This window comes from Lithobates pipiens, unplaced genomic scaffold, assembly GCF_037356315.1.
Source record: "Lithobates pipiens isolate NorthernLeopardFrog02 unplaced genomic scaffold, aLitPip1_a1.2 Scaffold_19, whole genome shotgun sequence".
NCBI classification, from domain to species: domain Eukaryota; kingdom Metazoa; phylum Chordata; class Amphibia; order Anura; family Ranidae; genus Lithobates; species Lithobates pipiens.
In genome coordinates, this window is record NW_027507764.1 from 166,362,506 (window position 1) to 166,381,469 (window position 18,964).

General features: G+C 39.8%; 1 protein-coding gene across 1 annotated transcript in view; it reads right to left on the reverse strand.

Moving 5' to 3' along the window:
• Positions 1 to 18,964, reverse strand: part of GADL1 (glutamate decarboxylase like 1) — a 386,628-nt gene that overhangs the window by 299,596 nt on the left and 68,068 nt on the right. The gene's annotated exons all lie outside the window — the stretch shown is intronic.

Sequence of the window (18,964 nt, forward strand, 5' to 3'; positions counted from 1 at the left end):
AATTACAATTCTTTTAGTAAATCGTATACTGTCATTAATAAACAATTGTTGGTATTGTAATGAGTATATAATATGTTTTATTGCTCATTTGGGGTGCCATATTGTCTAAAGCATATCAGTTCAAAGAAAATGTATTGTGTTAATTTCTGAACATCAAGCCTGTAAGATATTCATTAGCATATATAAACATAACATGATGAGGCTAGTTATGATAATGTAGCAATTATTAGCTCAAGCAAGTTATAGTGTTAATATTATGAACAATAAATTGTGATTTCTGATAAAAATTGCATAATAAAAATATGTGTTGAATACTGCTTTGGGAGAATATGGTTTTATTAAAATAGTCTATATTGCTTTTAATTTAATTCATTGTTATTGTTTTTATGTAATTATGAATGTCTAATATTTTAAACTTCAGATTTTAATGGCTTATATGTTGTGTCTAGATTAAATTAAAATTAGTTCCACTGAATCCCTGAAAAAATCTGATTATACATTATGATTTGCAAATTTTTAACCTTTTAGTAATCTCCATCTATCCCCTTTGATCGCTGTTTGCTACCTTTTGTGCCTGCCATATAGAGATTACCTAATTGAGCTACTGAGTTCAGGTTGTGAATTGGATCAGAATACTACTCATTTCAGCTTTTTAACCTCTTCATGAGCATATATATAAAACCACTTCAATACAGGGCACTTTTACCCCATTCCTGCGCCGGCCAATTTTCAGCTTTCTGCGCTCTCACACTTTAAATGACAATTACTTAGGCATGCAACATTGTACCCAAACAAAATTGTTATTATTTTTTTGAGACAGATAGAGGTTTCCTTTGGTGGTATTTAATAACATAAGTGACATAAGTGAAAAAATAAAAATAAACATTTTGGGAAAAAAAACATGTTTTTCTTAGTTTCTCTTATAAAATTTTGGAATTAAGTCGTTTGTCTTCATACATTTAGGGCAAAATGTATACTGCTACATTTATTCGGTAAAAATAACCCAAACCAGTAGACATGTGCAGTGCCAAAAAAATGTGTTAGTTTTCATTTCATTTGTTTGTTTTTTCATTTTTAGGGTCATTTGTTATGATCAAAATGTGTTATTTTGAATAAATTTGTAACTTCGGGAAAAACTTTAATTCTATATGTTCCATTCATTTAGATGCGGTATTCCTAAATTCGAAAATTCGGAAATACGAAAATTCAGAAATTTTAAAATCTGAAAATTTTAAAATCCAAAATAATAACTAACTAACTAATAATAACTAGCTATTAAATTATAGGCATTGTAATTTCCTTTCAAATATGGCTGTTTATGAAGATAATGTTTTTTTATTATTATTATTATTTATTATTATTAATTCATTATGATCCATTTGTTTAGATGCAGCATTCGTTATTTTGGATAATTTGTATTTGTTATGTTAACTAACAGCCAAATTTGAAAGAAAATTCAAATACCTATAATTGAATAGTTATTATTATTATTAGTTAGTTAGTTATTATTTCGTATTTTCAAATTTTCGTATATTTTCTAATTTACGGATTTTCATTCTAAAGCCGCGTACACACGGGCGGACTGTCTGGCCAACTTAGTCCGTCGAAACACATTTCAGCGGACAGTCCGCTCGTGTGTGGGCTTCAGCGGACTTTTTCAGCGTGCAGTCTGGCGGACTAAGTATTTTCGGAATTTCCGTAATACTGTCCGTCATACTTTGGTTTCAGCGGACAATCCGCTCGTGAGTAGGCTAGTTCGACGGACTAAGTATGGCGCATGCTCAGAAGGGATTTACACGGCGAAAGGTTGCATTGCTGTGTATTGGACTTCCTATTTCTAGTCCCGTCGTACGTGCTGTACACGTCACCACGCAAGCTTTCGACGGACTGTTTGTGCATCCGTGTGTGGTCAAGTCCGTTCATTCGAAAGTAGGACGGACTGTCCGTCGGATTGTCTGACGGACTAAGTTGGCCATACAGTCCGCCCGTGTGTACGCGGCTTTATTTTCTGATCTTGTTCTTTTGAAGCTTTGGATTTTCATGCTTATTTTTGGATTTTCAAATTTTTCTAATATTTGGATTTTCGAATTTCAGAATTTCTGAATTTTTGGAAAAATTTGTTAAACGGGATTTCGTTAATTCAAATATTTCTGAATTAACGAATTTGTCAAACTTTATTGAAAAATGAATTTGTAACTAAACGAATGGCACATGTCTACAAATCAGTGTATATTATTTAGTCTTTTAGAAAGTAAGGCCGGGACTGTTCGCTCAACTTTGTCCGTCAAACAGTTTCAGCAAACAGTCGGCACAAAATTAGCATGGACGGACTTGCCCACACACGACGAACGAACAGTTTGCTGAAACCGTGCGCGATGACGTGAACGGCACGTACGACGGGACTAGAAAACGACGTCCTATACACTGCAATGCAAACTTCGGCGTGTAAATCCTTTCTGAGCATGCGCGGAACTTAGTTTGACGAACAAGCCTACACACGAGGGGACTGTTCGCTGAAACAAAGTTTCAGCGGACAGTTTTTCGGAATTTCCGAAAAACTTTGTTCAGCAGACTGTTCGCTGAAACTGTCCGCTGAAAGCCCACACACGAGCGGACTGTCCGCTGAAACACTGTTCAGCGGACAAAGTTGGGCGAACAGTCCCCGCGTGTGTACGCGGCCTTAGAGTCTACAAGCTAGGGCACATATCATTCTAAAATAATAATTCCCGATGTACTGACTGCTATCTCATTTCTTGAGACCCTAAAATGCCAGGACAGTACAAATACCCACCAAATGACCCCTTTTTTAAAGCAGGTATTTAGTAAGAGGCAGGGTGAGTTTTTTTGAAGTTGTATTTTTTTCCCACAATTCTTTGTAAAATAAGGAAATAAATTATTTTTCACATATGGCATAGGCATACTTACACAAAGTTGTAACTTTAGAAGATATTTCTAAAACACAGAATGGGCACAGCAAGACTTACACCTTAAAATAAATTCTGCTACTCCTTTTGAGTATGGCGTTACCACATGTGTGAGACTTTTTCACAGCCTAGGCACATAGAGAGATGCAACATCCCAGAAAAACCTTCAAGTGTTCTATGGACATAAATTACACATCTAGTTTCCTGACTACCTATCAAACTTTTGAAGAACCTGGAGCACCAGGACACTGGAATTACTGGAGCACCAGGACACTGGAATTACACACAAAATAACCACCAATACAATTACCACAAAACACCAGTACAATTACCACATTTTGCAAAGAAAACACCTAAATGTATCTTCTATATTTTTTGGAAAATGTGGAAACAAACTGAAAAATTATTTTTTTATATAAAGTTGTCAATGTATAGGATATTTCTAAAACACAGCTTGGACATAGCAATAATTACACCCCACACATTCTGCTACTCTTCTGGAGTATGGCAATATCACATGTGTGAGACCTTTTCACAGTCTGGTCACATAGATAGGCCCAACATCCAAGCAGCACCTAGCATTCTAGGAGCATAAATTACAAATCTAATTGCCTGACTATCACTGACTATTACTATCACTGACTATCACACTTTTGAAGGCCTGGAGCACCAGGACAATGAAACAATGGAAACACCCACAAAATAACCACATCTTGGAAAGAAAACACCCCAATGTATATTCTATGAGGCATAATGAGTCTTTTTTTCACAAGTTTTGGAAAATGTGGAAAGAAAATGGTGTGGAACATTATATTAGGGGGACACAACTTTTATTAACCAGTTCCCGACCAGCACACGCTCATGTACGTTGGCAGAATGTCACGGGCAGGCATATTGGCGTACAAGTACATCCAATCTTTAATACCGCCCTGCCATCGCGAGCGCGCTGCCGGCGGGACCCCCATGAGTCCGGTCGCGGGTCCCGCGGACTCGATCGCCGCGGGCATACCCGCGATCATCTCACGGAGCGACTGAACGGAGAGATGCCGTTGTAAAGAGCATCTCCCCGTTCTGCCTAGCAACTAGTGACGCTGATCTCTGCTCCATGTGATTGGAGCAGATATCAGTGTTCACTAAATGAAAGCCCAGCCCCCAACAGTTAGTAACACACCCATTGGAACACTTAACCCCTACACTGCCACCCACTGGTTAACCCCTTCACTACCAGTGTCATTTACACAGGAATCACTGCATTTATATAGCAGTGATTGCTGTATAAATGACAATGGTCCCAACAAGTGTCAAAAATGTCCAATGTGTCCGCCATAATGTCGCAGTCACAATAAAAATTGCTGATCGCCGCCATTACTAGTAAAAAAAATATTATTAATAAAAATGCCATAAAACTATCCCCTATTTTGTAAACGCTATAATTTTTGCGCAAACCAATCAATAATCGCTTATTGCGATTTTTTTTTACCAAAAATATGTAGAAGAATTTGTATCGGCCTAAACTGAGGGAATTTTTTTTTTATATATATATTTTTGGGGGATATTTATTATAACAAAAAGTAAAAAATAATGAATTTTTTTCAAAATTGTCTCTCTATTTTTGTTTATAGCGCAAAAAAAAAAAACCACAGGGGTGATCAAATACCACCAAAAGAAAGCTCTATTTGTGGGAAAAAAAGGACGTCAATTTTGTTTGGGAGCCACGTTGCATGACTGTGCAATTGTCAGTTAAAGCGACGCAGTGCTGAATCGCAAAAAGTGGTCTGGTCTTTGGCCAGCAAAATGGTCCGGGGCTGAAGTGGTTAAATAAGTATAATTGCGATTGGACTGAATGGATGTTTTTTTTTTTCTGTTTTTTGGAAGCTTCATGTTTTCTTTTGTAATTGATAGTATAATAATGGCCCTTTGGTGTATTTTGTGACTTGTGTTTGGGGGGGGGGGCGTTAACAAGAAGTAGTTGAGCCATGTTTTAGAGCCCCCAACTGCTAGGTCTTAACCTGCAAAGGCAGTAGACGGGGGTTGTTTACATGCCACAGTCACAATACTTTGCTTTGCTCCCATGGCAAAAACTAGAACCCATGTAGCATTCAGTGGGCTTACGGATCCATTTAATTGCAATGATTGTGGTTGCAGTACTTCGGAACAGAAATTAAGTGGTTAAAACAGGAAGTGAAGGGGCATCCTCACCTCCTGTCAAATGCCTCTGAAATGTTATCTGAATGCTGATCACTTTTCAGAGGTGTAGAAGTTTAGACACATGTCTACACTTAGCCTAAGGGATGATGTGGAAGTTAAATGTAATTTCTTCACATCACATTTGATTTTACTTGGTAGCCTGCAGTAGAGACTGTGTGCTTGATTGACAGAACCCCTATCCCAAGCTTGTCATTGCCCAACTATTTGTCAAACTATAGCTTGAACGCAACAAAATTGTGAACGCAACAAAACTGTGATAATTATACATAACAAGTTAGGCAATAAAGGCGCCTAAAAACAAGGCAATTATCAGCCAATAAAATACATTTTCAACCTACGCTCATAACAACCAGATGTGGGCGATCCTTGATATTTGGGGTTGACATACTTACTATCAAATCAAACAGATAGGATGGAGGATGCAGTTATACAAAGCCTACATGAGCACATACCTGCAATTCATATACCTAACTGCATTTCAGAATAATTCTATTCATGGGTTTAAAACACAATGTAACACCCTAGTTGTAGGCAGGGTTGCTAATAAATTTAGTTTGCTAGGTGGTAACTAGCCTGTCTAATTGTTAGGGGGGTGCACTGACTTTTTTCTGAATTTGATGCACCTCTCCCTTCTGTCACTAGGTGGCATTGTTGCCTGTAGAATTAGAATGACAAGGGCATAGTGAATTCAGACTAGGAGTGGAAGGGTTGTCTCAGCCAATTGGCAGGGGGTTCTTTGGCCCCTTGGCCTGCTGGGAGAGACTATTTATTTGAGAATAGTCAGGTGATTGGGGTTCTCTGCTACCTGGACGGCTGTCTGGGTGGATTTGTGTTACAAGGCTCCAGATTACTAGGCCAGAAGCCAGAGGCCTATCCTGGGAGCACCTGGCTGCTGGGCTGTCTAAGGCCTATCCAGGTTTGAGAGAAGCAGCGAGGGGTTGGGCTTCAGAACGGAAGCCCAAACAAGTTGCAGGGGTTAAGGATAAGAAACCAAATTGTTGCCAGCGGTGAGGAAGAAACGGTTGCCATAAAGGATGACCACTTCTGTCGCCAAAGTGAGCATCAAGGCCGGGGTAAAGGGGAAGCAGTCACCACCACGGGACAAACACTCCTGTTATCAGAGGCCAGTGTATGATAGTCTGAAGAAGCACCAGAGCAGCCTTTTCACCAGCCGTGGATGGTGAAGAAATGGGAAAGCTTCAACAGAGTGTAAAGCCAGGGACCCAGTGGGTTAGAAGGTATGAAGCTTGTGGAGTGTACAGCAAGTTAGCTGTGGAAGAGCTCAGGGGATCCAGTGATGACTGGGATCTTAAAGTCTAGTACAAGACTGTGAGCTCAGTGAGTGAAGATCTACAGTGGGATACTGTGAGATGTGATCGTAGATCTGTAATAGGTTACTGTGAGTTACGTGTATAGATCTCTATTGACTGTTAAAAGTTCAGTTGCCATAGGAGAACCATCCAACTTAAAGGCCCTCCACCTGTATCACTGTCTGTCTATTATTTTTGCCTCAAAGTCTGCCAATTGCTATTGCATCTACCTAGGGGTGTCCTGGTCATAACCCTCTCTCCACCAGTTCTGTTTAAGAGACAATAAATCTCTTTTTCCTGCATTCAAAAAGTGACTGGAGCTCATGTTTCCAACTTGCATTACACCCACCATGCCTAATAACCCACACTTCGAGGAAGGATGTCAGCTCTCCCTGACTCTGGAGGTCACCATTAGGCCTTTAGGGATCGGGGACACCACTACAACAATAATAGTTTACATTTAACCATCATGGTAATGACAACATTTTGTTGCATATCAAGTTTCTATTTGGCTACGGATTACCCAAATGTATTTGGGTTCGATTTGAGGGTGGTTTGGCGAACATTTTGGATTAAAACCAGCAGGGGCTGAATGCAAAAGACCAGTAATGGCCATTTTATAGGCTAATAGGCAAGGGATTGTCAATCAAATGGCATGGACGCTGGCCATTGCCCTTGAGAACATGTATCAAAGCAAGATTTTTTTTTAATTTCTTTTGTTGGGAAGCAGCAATTTTCAGAAAGGTTTAAAAGGTAAATTTCCTTTAAATTATGTTCCTGTAGGATGCCTTCAATCTGCCTATAAAATGTTGCATCTGTAAGATGTATAAAATCTACTACAGAAAAAAAAAAAATGTTGTTTAACGTGCAGGCAAAGGACTGTTCCCAGATGCTTTGTTGCTCAATGTGGATCTGCATCACTGGAAGACATGATTGATGATGTATTTACATTTAGGAACCTTTTTGAGTTTTTATTTAATAAAGGACTTCTCAAAACTCACCCCAGTTGATTTTTTCATTAAGTGATTGGCAGTGTACTTGCTACTCCTAGTTTTGTCACCTGTACAGTTTTGCTGTGATTTCTGGTTCTCATGGTATATCTTTCATAAAATGTGAGCATTTTTCTTAAAATAAACAGTTATATTAAAAAGAACCCCGTCAGTCTGTTTATTTACTTATCGCTTATTTTTTGAATGAGTATGACCACAATCTAAGAAGTGGGAGTTGTATCCCACAATTATCAGGCCAGGGTTGTTGGGAAGAGGCTTTTATAATGAAGAACTTTGGGACCCCCCTAGCAATGTACCCCACTTGTTGAAGGCGTGTGGCCTGGTACGGTTCAGGAGGGTGAGGATTTCGGGGAGGATCTCACATTTTTTCCTGTTTTTTTTTTGCATGGCATTCTCCCTTAATCGCTTACTGATCAGCCACCACAGTTTTTTTTAAAAAAAAAATAATGCGTTTTTTTTTAAATTGTTGCTTTTTTTTGTTTATAGCGCAAAAAATAAAAACCACAGAGGTGATAAAATGCCACCAAAAGAAAGCTCTATTTGTGGGGAAAAAAGGACATTGATTTTGTTTGGGAGCCACGTCGCACGACCGCACAATTTTCAGTTAAAGCGACGCAGTGCCGAATCGCAAAAAGTGCTCTGGTCTTTGGCCAGCCGAATGGTCTGGGGCTGAAGTGGTTAAAACCCATACCAGACCCCAATGGCCTTTTATGAATATTAAGGAGGCATAAAGCCATTATTTATTTATTTTTTACAGAGTCCCCACCCCTTTGTTTACATTTTGCTGTCAGTTTGGAATCCCTGGCTGAAAGCTGAATGATGGGGACGAGTCATCGTTTTAAGGACACCAGTGGCTGCTGGCTTCTAACAACCAGCCAGCAATGGAAGCTGCCACATTTAGCAGTGGTAGTAATACCATTACTAAATGTATCCCTTTCCACTGCTGAAGGTGATTCTACTTGCTGGAACATCAATTTAGTTCAGCCATTTACTCAACCTCTGAACAAAAAAAAAAAAACAGCAAATCTTCCCTATGTGTGGCCTGTTTATGTATTATGGCATCTGAAAAATATTGTAAAATATTCTTTAGCCAGTTCCCGACCGGCGCACGCCGATGTACGTCGGCATAATGGCACGGGCAGGCATATTGGTGTACAAGTACGTCCATTTTTAAACGCCACCCTGCCATCGCAAGCGCTCCGCCGGTCGGTACCCTCGCAATCGTCTCACGGGGCGGCTGAACGAGGAGATGCCATTGTAAACAGCATCTCCCCGTTCTGCCTAGCAACAAGTGACGCTGATCTCTGCTCCATGTGATTGGAGCAGAGATCAGTGTTCACTAACACAAAGCCCAGCCCCCCACGGTTAGTAACATGCCCCTAGGAACACTTAACCCCTACACTGTCACCCCCTGGTTAACCCCTTCACTGCCAGTGTCATTTACACAGGAATCAATGCATTTGTATAGCATTGATTGCTGTATAAATGACAATGGTCCCAAAAATGTGTCACAAATGTCCGATGTGTCCGCCACAATGTCACAGTCACAATAAAAATCGCTGATCGCTGCCATTACTAGTAAAAAAAAAATATTAATAAAAATGCCATAAAACTATCCCCTATTTTGTAAACGCTATAACTTTTGTGCAAACCAATTTTACCAAAAATATGTAGAAGAACACGTATCGGCCTAAACTGAGGGAAAAAATGTTTTTTTTATATGTTTTTGGGGAGAGTTATTATAACAAAAAGTAAAAAATTATGCGTTTTTTTCAAAATTGTCGCTGTATTTTTGTTTATAGTGCAAAAAATAAAAACCGCAGGGGTGATCAAATACCACCAAAAGAAAGCTCTATTTGTGGGAAAAAAAAGACGTCAATTTTGTTTGGGAGCCACGTCGCATGACTGCGCAATTGTCAGTTAAATTGACGCAGTGCCGAATCGCAAAAAGTGGTCTGGTCTTAAGCCAGCAAAATGGTCCGGTCTGAAAGTCGTTAATGCAATTTGTAGCTCCAAAAACACCTACAAGGTTGCAGGATCTCCAATCTTGGCATACAGAGAAGTGTTGATAGTTCTAGTAGTTCATAGTTAGTAAGGTTGAATAAAGACACCAGTCCATCCTGAGTGAGTGTCTACAATTGTCCCTATCCCTGTACATTGCACACTTACATCAGTCCCTACCCTCAAGGTGCCCATTCATATACTAGGGCCAATTTTGTAAAGAAGCCAATTAACCTACCAGCATGTCTTTGGAGTGTGGGAGGAAACAGGAGTAACCCCATGCGGGCACAGGGAGAACATGCAAACTCCAGGTAGGTAGTGTTGTGGTTGGGATTCAAACCAGCGACCCTTTTTTACTGCTAGGTGAGAGTGCTAACCACTACACCACTGTTCCGCCCACTGATAGAAAGCTGAAACTTTGAAAAATTCAGTTATAATGAGACATAAATTAATTGAATGGCTGTTCTAAAACAAAAACAAAATAATAATAATTTCATTTCAAGTGCTGCTGCTTAGTCAATTTATCAAACTTGCTCTATTATTGCCAAGAATGTTCTAAGTATAAAAACAGCATGAAGGAGAAAAAAAAACATAGTATTGTTAGCATATAAATAATGGAATATACTTATGTGTTTTTTATGGAGTTAGAGCGAGAATGGCTTCTTCTTCCCATAAAGCACATATTTGACAGCAATTAATTACCCTCCAATTACCCTCCACCCCTTTGTCTTTCAATCATTTAATATTTGGGTTGTCTGAAAGAAGAATATAAATCTCATTCTTTTCTGCACTATTTGCAAACATGTGTTAGCGCAGTGAAGCTTTAAAGCGACAATCATTCTCTGAAATTGTTCTTATCACACATCATTAACCCTTTCATCACCTGTGTAACCAGATCAAGTTCTCCTGACAGTAAATATCATTTTTTTTTCCTTCTCCACACTCTGGCTCAGTTCAGTTAAACTGACAAAATACATTTACAAGATGTATTTTTTTTATATTAGATGTCATTCTGACAGGGAGATTCTGTCTGAGTTATAACTTCAAAGACTAGTGAATCCACAGACGCTGTGACAAGTGCAGATTCATTTATTTTATAGTTAACAACCTGAGAAGTGTTAAATTGTGCAGTAAAATATGGATGGAGGAGAGCAGAGTCGCATTGTGAAACTTCAATTATGTAATGCAGGATTAGGAACACTGACATATTATCAAAGAGAAATGGGCTAAACCTGGGATTAAGGATTACCAGCAGCAAGGTGAGTTTGCATACTTCATTTTGTAGTAGTAATACCTCAAAGGGCACTAAGAAGATCACATGTAGAAGGTTTGCTACGTGATAAGGTAATTTAAACAAGAAAACAATAACAAGGTTAGGGGGTGTAATGAGAATTTACTTGGTGGATAATACAGTTGAGAAATCCCAATTGCATTAGTGTACAGCTGGGTCCAAACTATAGAATACAAGCAATTAAATGATTAGAGTACAAACTATAGAATATTTTAGGTATAACATTTATTTTATACTCTTATGCCCCATATACGCAAGCGGATTTTTCCATTGGAAAAAACTTGGATGTTTTTTCCGACCGGAATTCCGTTCGAGCTTGGCTTGCATACACACGGTCACACAAAAGTTCTCGGAACTTTTGACGGCCAAGAACTCGGTGACGTACAATACTACGACGAGCCGAGGAAATGAAGTTCAATGCTTCCGAGCATGTGTCGAATTGTTTCCGACCATGCGTAGGAATTTTGTGCATCGGAATTTGTACAGACGATCAGAATTTCCGATCTGAACTTTTTCCGTTGGAAAAATAGAGATCATGCCCTCAATCTTTTTCTGGCTGGAATTCTGCCAGCAAAAGTCCAATGGAGCATACACACGGTCGGCATTTCTGACCAAAAGCTCAGATCTGACTTTTGCTGGCAGAATTTCTGATCGTGTGTATGGGGCTTTAACTTTATTGGGAAGCACAATTTATAGAGCAGAGGTGACTCTTTTAAATAATGACTATCTAAGTATAAATACTGAATACTAAATGAGAAATATACATATTGAATATAAAACGGAATCACAATATTGTGTTTGCTTTTTCCTGATGCTTTATGCCAGTGGTCATCAACCCTGTCCTCTGGGCCCACTAACAGGCCAGGTTTTATGTATTACCTTGGGGAGATACAGACTAGAATACTGTAATCACTGAGCAGTGGTGATAGTAGTAGTGATAGTAGGGTTTTAGTAGTATTTTATACTACATATCTTTTCTAGATGTAAAGCATCTTTTGGGGTGATATAGGTTTGGTGCCCCTTATAGCATACCTTTTGTCTGTGCTCTGGTCATACTGCTGACAGCCTTTGAATATTTTTTTTTACATTTGTGGTTGCTTATTTTTTGGATACTTGTTCACTGCTATACAAGGTATAATGGTGATCTGTTATTGATAATTGTATCTGATATGTGAAATTTTGTATTTTGCTATTACACATTTACTGCAGAAATTCCAGCATCGGACCCCCAATGAAGAACTACCATTGAAATGCGTTGGGTTCCACATGTGATTCATGATCAAAATGTTATTGTAATGGTCATATAAAATGTGTATTTGTTCGGCCTAACAAGAGACACAAATGTATCAACCTAATACTTTTTATTGTTGATGTTTTATTGAAATTTTCAATAAAGATTATATATATATATATTTGCAATTATGATTTTGATGCCTAAAAAATTCTGCATGGGGTGTTGACAATTTTTGTATTTTATTATTTGGGATGTGGTATCAAGTCTATTCAAAATGTTTTTTTTTAGCCCAACGTATTATATTATTGGCAAGCTGTAATAAATTTCAGTATTGGGGCTTGAGTAGATCGGCAAATGCAGCATGCTTTCAGATACATGCAGCTTTTACTTAAAGTGATTGTAAAGTCTTGTTTTTTTTTCTATTAAAATAACAAACATGTTATACTTACCTGCTCTGCACAGTGCATTTGCACAGAGCAGCCTGGATCCTCTTCTTCTGTGCTCCTGGCCCCTCCCTCCTGTTGAGTGCCCCCACAGCAAGCAGCTTGCTATGGGGGCACCCAAGCCGAGCTGCAGCTCCCTGTGTCCATTTGGAAATGAAGCTGAGGTTCGATCTACCCCCTTTCTCCTGATTGGCTAACTGGATGGCTGAGACACTCGTGGACATCGCTGGACAGAGATGGGGCTCAGGTGAGTATTAGGGGGGCCAAGGGAGGCTGCTACAGAGAAAGAATGCATTAAGATAAAAACCTTCTGACTTTACAACCCCTTAATGATGAGTTTGAGATGCTTCTGATCTTCTTTTGACCTGCTTCTGAGCTCTTGAAGAGATTTGGGTTTCTGTCAATGGACATATGTAATATCACCACAATGTCTGCACTAAAAAAAAATATATGCAACAAAAAAAAATGATATACACCCTTAAACACAGGTGGGGCTTCTAATTGCTGATGAACGATATGTGCTGTACCAAATCACAGCACAGATGGGGTGTCCACCCCACCACCTTATATCTACATAGGGCGGTCTGCTAGTGGGTAATACGCTTTTTTTTTTTTTTTTCATTTTTCTTTTTTTTTTTGGTGTTGCAGTTTTTCTTTGGTTATGATGGACATATATAGCTTGGTTTCTGGTTCATTCAGCCTACATTTTAGATCCTTTTGGCATGCTTCTGGCATCATTCAGATTTAATTCACAGTTGTATATAAACTGCAGTTGACCTCCTTCTAACAGGCAATATATCTCCTTATATCCTTCCTCTAAGCTGCATCAACTTGTTTCAAGCTGTTATTAAGTTCCCATTGACTTGTATGGGAAGAAGTAGTTCTGTAAACAAAAGCCCATTGACAAAGGCTCTAAGGCTATTTTAGTCTGCTTAGAATCCCATCTTCAGTTCTGGCTAACCCAGAAGGATCTAAATAATTGAACTAGCTAATATAACATGTAATCTGTATGCTGCTTAGTCTCAAATAGTGATGTGTGAACTGCTCCAAACTATTTTTTACAATGTAAGCTTCTACTTTAACATAATCATTTATTCTTCTACAACAACTTGTAGCAATAGTATTATATATTTTGCGTTAGAAACACAGTGGCCATGATTCAATAAAGCATTTATGATGATTTTCTGGCAGTATGGTCACATAGAAAGTCCTGTGCATAATCCATGAAAGCTTTGCAACAGTTCTGCTAATAGATCTGGCACATGCGGCAGATTAAATTAGTTCTTATGTATGCTAATTTCACAATCTGTCATTGTTGGCTGCAAAAAAAATATAAAAAAAAGACAGCCATTTTGAACATAAGGAAATTGGAGGTAATCAAGACACACTTTATGTTGGCATACATGGGTTGATTTACTAGAACTGGAGAGTGCAAAATCTGGTGGAGCTGTGCATGGTAGCCAATCACCTTCTATAATCAGCTTGTTTTTAAGCTTTGACAATAAAACATGGAAGCCAATTGGAGGGAGTGTTTCTGAGTTTGTTGACTGGAACAAAATCAGGAAGTCAGAGAGAAGAAACATGTTCATTGTCCATGCTGGCCCCCATGCAGAAAAGAAGAGTAGAGGACTATGCCTCCCACCACAGTAAAACAAAACAGTAGAGCCTGGGACAGACCAAATGTACCATAAATTGAGCCTGCACAAAGATATAGATTCCATCGTCAGCCCCAAACCTCCAGACCCACCCCAATGTCCGCAGGATTTCAGCAGGTCAGTGTCACTGCAATTGCTTGTGCATCACAGGCCCTGGTTGCTGGTTTAGTCTATTGAGCTGCTCACTGTCTAGTAGGCCATGTATAGCAGGGCATGTTGTACATTTGGGGAGACCAGGGAAGATTTATGCTCCTCCTGGGGTTTTCTTATACTTTCACCTTCAATGATAATGGTAAACAGGACAAATAGAGAGGGTAAAATTAAAAAAGATGGAGCGCTAGAAACGCAGCTAGTGCGATATGGAAATAATTCCAAAGTCCAGGTGTGCCAGTAGGCAAAGTTCATTCACTACTGAGACTAGACCAGGGTTTAGGGGTTCTGGTCTGTATCAGTGTGGACAGCCAGCTGTAGACAGCAGAAGAGACTTTGTGGATATGGGTGAGAGAGAGGAGCATTGTCACTTCTGCATGCTTCTATATCAGCCCGATGAAGGAGCATGCATGCTCCAAAACGCCAGCTCGACTATGCCTCCTGTCCAATACCGCTGACGTGCTTATTGTGTGACTGTCTTCAGCCTCGGGAACCACTGGAGCCATCGGGAACTGCTGACCACCACTGCTGCCCAGCTGGGCTATAGGAGCCCAAGCTACTTATGCCATGCACATTAAATCCCACCAAAATGCAAATTGATCTTACTTTAATTAAACATTGAATTTTTACTGACATACTGCACTCAGAGTGGCACCACTCCTCTCTCTCTCTCTCCCACAAATAGAACGGGTGAATCTCCTTAACGGGGGCACTGACCGCAAAAAAATTAAAAAACTAAAAAAAAAGGTTTTGCCTTTAGTTACACTTTAACTCCTGCAGTGCTGGTATGGCAGCTTGGAGGGACTTCTACTTTCCGCTACTTTCTAGAAGATTTGGAACAACTTTGTGACAAATTCATGTACATGTTTCTGACAGGTATATGAATCTGTCACACTCACTGACATGTGGACCCATAACAAACTTCTAAAGACTGTCTTCACCATTTCCTATGAATTCCAGGGAGTTTTTAGAATCACAAGAATTTGAGGGCTGTTACTGACACTTTTAAATATATGATATTCTCATCTTCATTTGCCAATCCTATTAAACCGGTAGTGTGACATATCCCTGTTGTATTGTCATGCAGTGCAATAACAGTCTTCAGGCTTTTTCTTGACATACTATGCCTTTTTTTTATAAAGCTTTAAACACTATTAAAATTACTGGCAAATGCCAATATAAAAAAACTTAAAAATTTAACTGGATATCCGGTCATGCTTCAAAAGACATATATGGTCAAAGACAAGGTATAAACCTCAGCAAATGGTGTGTGTGGTCTCATTGTGCTGAACAGTGGGTCAAAGTACATCTAGTCATTAACTGAATGAAGCACTGTAGATCATAAATACTGGGACTTCCATAGAAAACCTATTAATCAACTCAGGCATTTCTAGGAGTGGGTTCTCGTGTTTGCACAGGACAAAGGGTGTGTAGATATTAGTAAAAATATTCCCTTTGCCACACCCTCAAGTTGCTCTCCCAGATCATTTCTGATGGTAAAACATCCTAGGAGATGTAATTTAAGAGGGCACATTTATCAATACAATTTACTTCCCTGAGTTCAGCTTTCAAAAGTATCTCATCCTCCCAGACCCTAGATCGATACTTACCTGCATCTGATAATTTCAGCTTTTTGCAAAGCATACAGCCTACATCCAAAATCTTCGTTGTCACTGGCCATGCCTGTACATTGGATTCTCATAGGCTTCTCCAAAGCCTCTACAGAAGTTAATGAGAAGCAACCTTGCAGGCACAGCCCAGCAGTAAGGAGGGAGGATTGGTTAGGGGCTTCACTTTCAAAATATTTGGAGCAAAGATAATATACACCATTGAATGAGGAGAAATAGAATTCTTAGCCCCTGTACACATGGTCGGAGATTTACACAACCAAATCCGTCGGATTTTGCCCGTCGGATCTTGTCCGAAACTGTTGCATACACATGGTCGGACAAAGTTGGTGAAAAATCCGATCTTTCAGAACGTGATGGCGTAATTTCGTTACGATGGGACTACATTCAGGCTAGTAGCCAATAGCTTTGATGTAGGAATTTGATCTGAGCATGCGTGGCACTTGGTCCGGTCAAAATTCTCTACACATGATCGGAGTATGTCCGATCGGCCCAGTTGGTCGGGAAATATTTCCAACATGTTGGAAAATTGGGTCCGACGGATATTCCGATGGAATCAGTCCGATGCATACCACACACAGTCAGATTATCCGACGACGCGGTCCGATAGGACACATTCCGACGGATTCTCCGACCGTGTGTACAAGGGCTTAGGAATGTCAGCTGTATTATAGTAAGGTTAGGGAAACAGGCTACGGTATAGGGACCCCTCATGTCTTGATAAATAAAAGTACAAGATTAATCATTCAATCTAGCAAGATGTATAATGCAAGTATTCAAGCTGGGCAAAGCCACAATTAACTTTCAGTTTGAATGAGCTAAAAACATTCCAGGTACATAAAAACAAAAGGTGTGAAAATTTGTACTGTTAGTTTTCTATAGAAAGCAACCACAGCCTGAGTAACAAAGCTGACCATTACCAGAATGGAGGGCCCTTACCTTTTGTAAGGAAGCAGTTGTCTCTCTGCAGAGATGCCCAGTGCTACAATAGACCTAAAAGTCTGGAATCAATAAATCTTATCCCTCTGATTAAAGAGCTGTAGCTCTGACTCTTTGGAGGGGAGAGGGAGCTCTACAGGGAGACTACAGCCTCCATAAAAAATCAAGGGACCTGGAAGGAAGGAGACACATTTTTCTACTCAGGCTGCGGCTGTTTTAGAAAGAAGACAAACTGTAATGCCCTGTACACATGGTTGGACTTTTCGACAGAAAATGTGCGATCAGATCATGTTGTTGGAAAACGTGATTGTGTGTGGGCTCCATCGCACTTTTTCCTTCAGAATTTCCAACACACAAAGTTTGAGAGCAGGATCCAAAATTTTCCTACAAAAAAATTTAATTGTTTAAATTCCGATCGTGTGTAGACAATTCAGATGGACAAAGTGCCATGCATGCTGTCACGATCACTCTGGCGTTTCGGCTGTACACAGGAGACTTACCCGTAGAAACCTGTCGTGGAGAACCCGTCGTTTCCCCTTGACGCGCGCTAAAGCGAACGAACGCACTCACGTCAACTTGAACGAGCGCACGCACGCACGTGGGGTCACGAACGGGCGCACGTCTACTCGCGGGGGCGCGCTGACCCGTCGCACGACCGTTTTGGCGCCCTAAGGTCTTCTTAAGGCACTTGCTCCCTTCCATCCGTGCTGTCCAGTCTACAGCGTGTCCGTGACCTTGCTTCCTGTACCTGTACCTGTTACCTTGGTTCCTGATACCCGGCTTGTTCCTTGACCCTGATCCGTTGCTGCCTGCCTACGACCTCTGCTTGTCTGACCACGTCTCTGCCTCATCCTCTTGTACCTTGCTGATCGATTCCTGCTGACCCGGCCTGCACCTGACCCTGCTGTTCCTGCTTACCTGTTGGGGTTCCTGTATTTCCTGACGTCCACCTGCCTGCCAGTCTACCCACTTGTGCCTGCCTGCTACAGTCAAGTACCATCAGCTCTACCTACTCGCTGTCGGTGCCCTGCTGCTTATCCGGACCGGTCTTAATCCGCCAGGCACTTGTGCCCCCTGAACTTTTGAATACCTGTCTCCATCTCCAGGGGTTCATTAGCCAGGGGATACGAGGGGCCGCTCCCTGCATTCCAGGCTCAACTACTAGGTACGTGACACATGCTCAGAATGAATTACGAGACGAAAGCTTTTGGCTACTGGCTCGTTTATAGTCCCGCTGTACGAGTTCTACGTCCCCGTGTTCAGAACGATCAGATTTTTCGACAACTTTGTGCGATCGTGTATATGCTAGTCAAGTTTGGGCCAAAATCCGTCGGAAAAAATCCAACGGATTTTGTCGTTGAAAAGTCCGACCATATGTACAGGGCATTAGACTTTGCACATGGTATGTTTTGATACACCTCAAATATATTTAGTTGATTTAAACTAAAAGTTTATTAGGGCTTTGAGAAAATCCCAAAACCATACAAAAATAACTATAATAATAATCATCAAAATAATATCTAATGTATTATACATTAAAATGCAAATTAAACCAGTATCAGTGCAGATTACAAATAGATAATTTCACAATGAACTTCAACTAAGTCTAATTTCTAAATTATATTATATTAATTATTAGAAGATTTTCATTCATAGCTAATAGTCTAATTAAACACATATAATTTGTTGTATGAATTAATTATTAATATAAGTGTATTTATCAAATCGTTACCTAGAACCAAAAATATATATCAAGAATATAGAAAGAGCAAAAAATGGCTGAATGGCTGCACTACATTAAGACACCTCTTATTGGATAAAATCCAGATAGTCACACACGATCACATCGATCCCAGAGGAACAGGACAAGGCGAGGATTACATATTTCATACCACAAATGGGTTCTTAATCATAGCAATAGCAATAGCAATAATAGATTGTAAAAAATAATAGAACTAAATAATCTAAAAGTATGATTTAGGCTTGAAAATATAGCAATCAAGGAAAATATGTTCTGAGTAACTGGGCCTTGGACTGCACAGGCACTTCACTGGAATTGCCATTATGCATTTTAGCACTGGAATGCACATTTGTGCTCAGATATCTTGAAATACTCAAAAAACAACTTTTTTCAATTCCAGCAACCTCAGTTCCATCAGAGCTAGATTTAG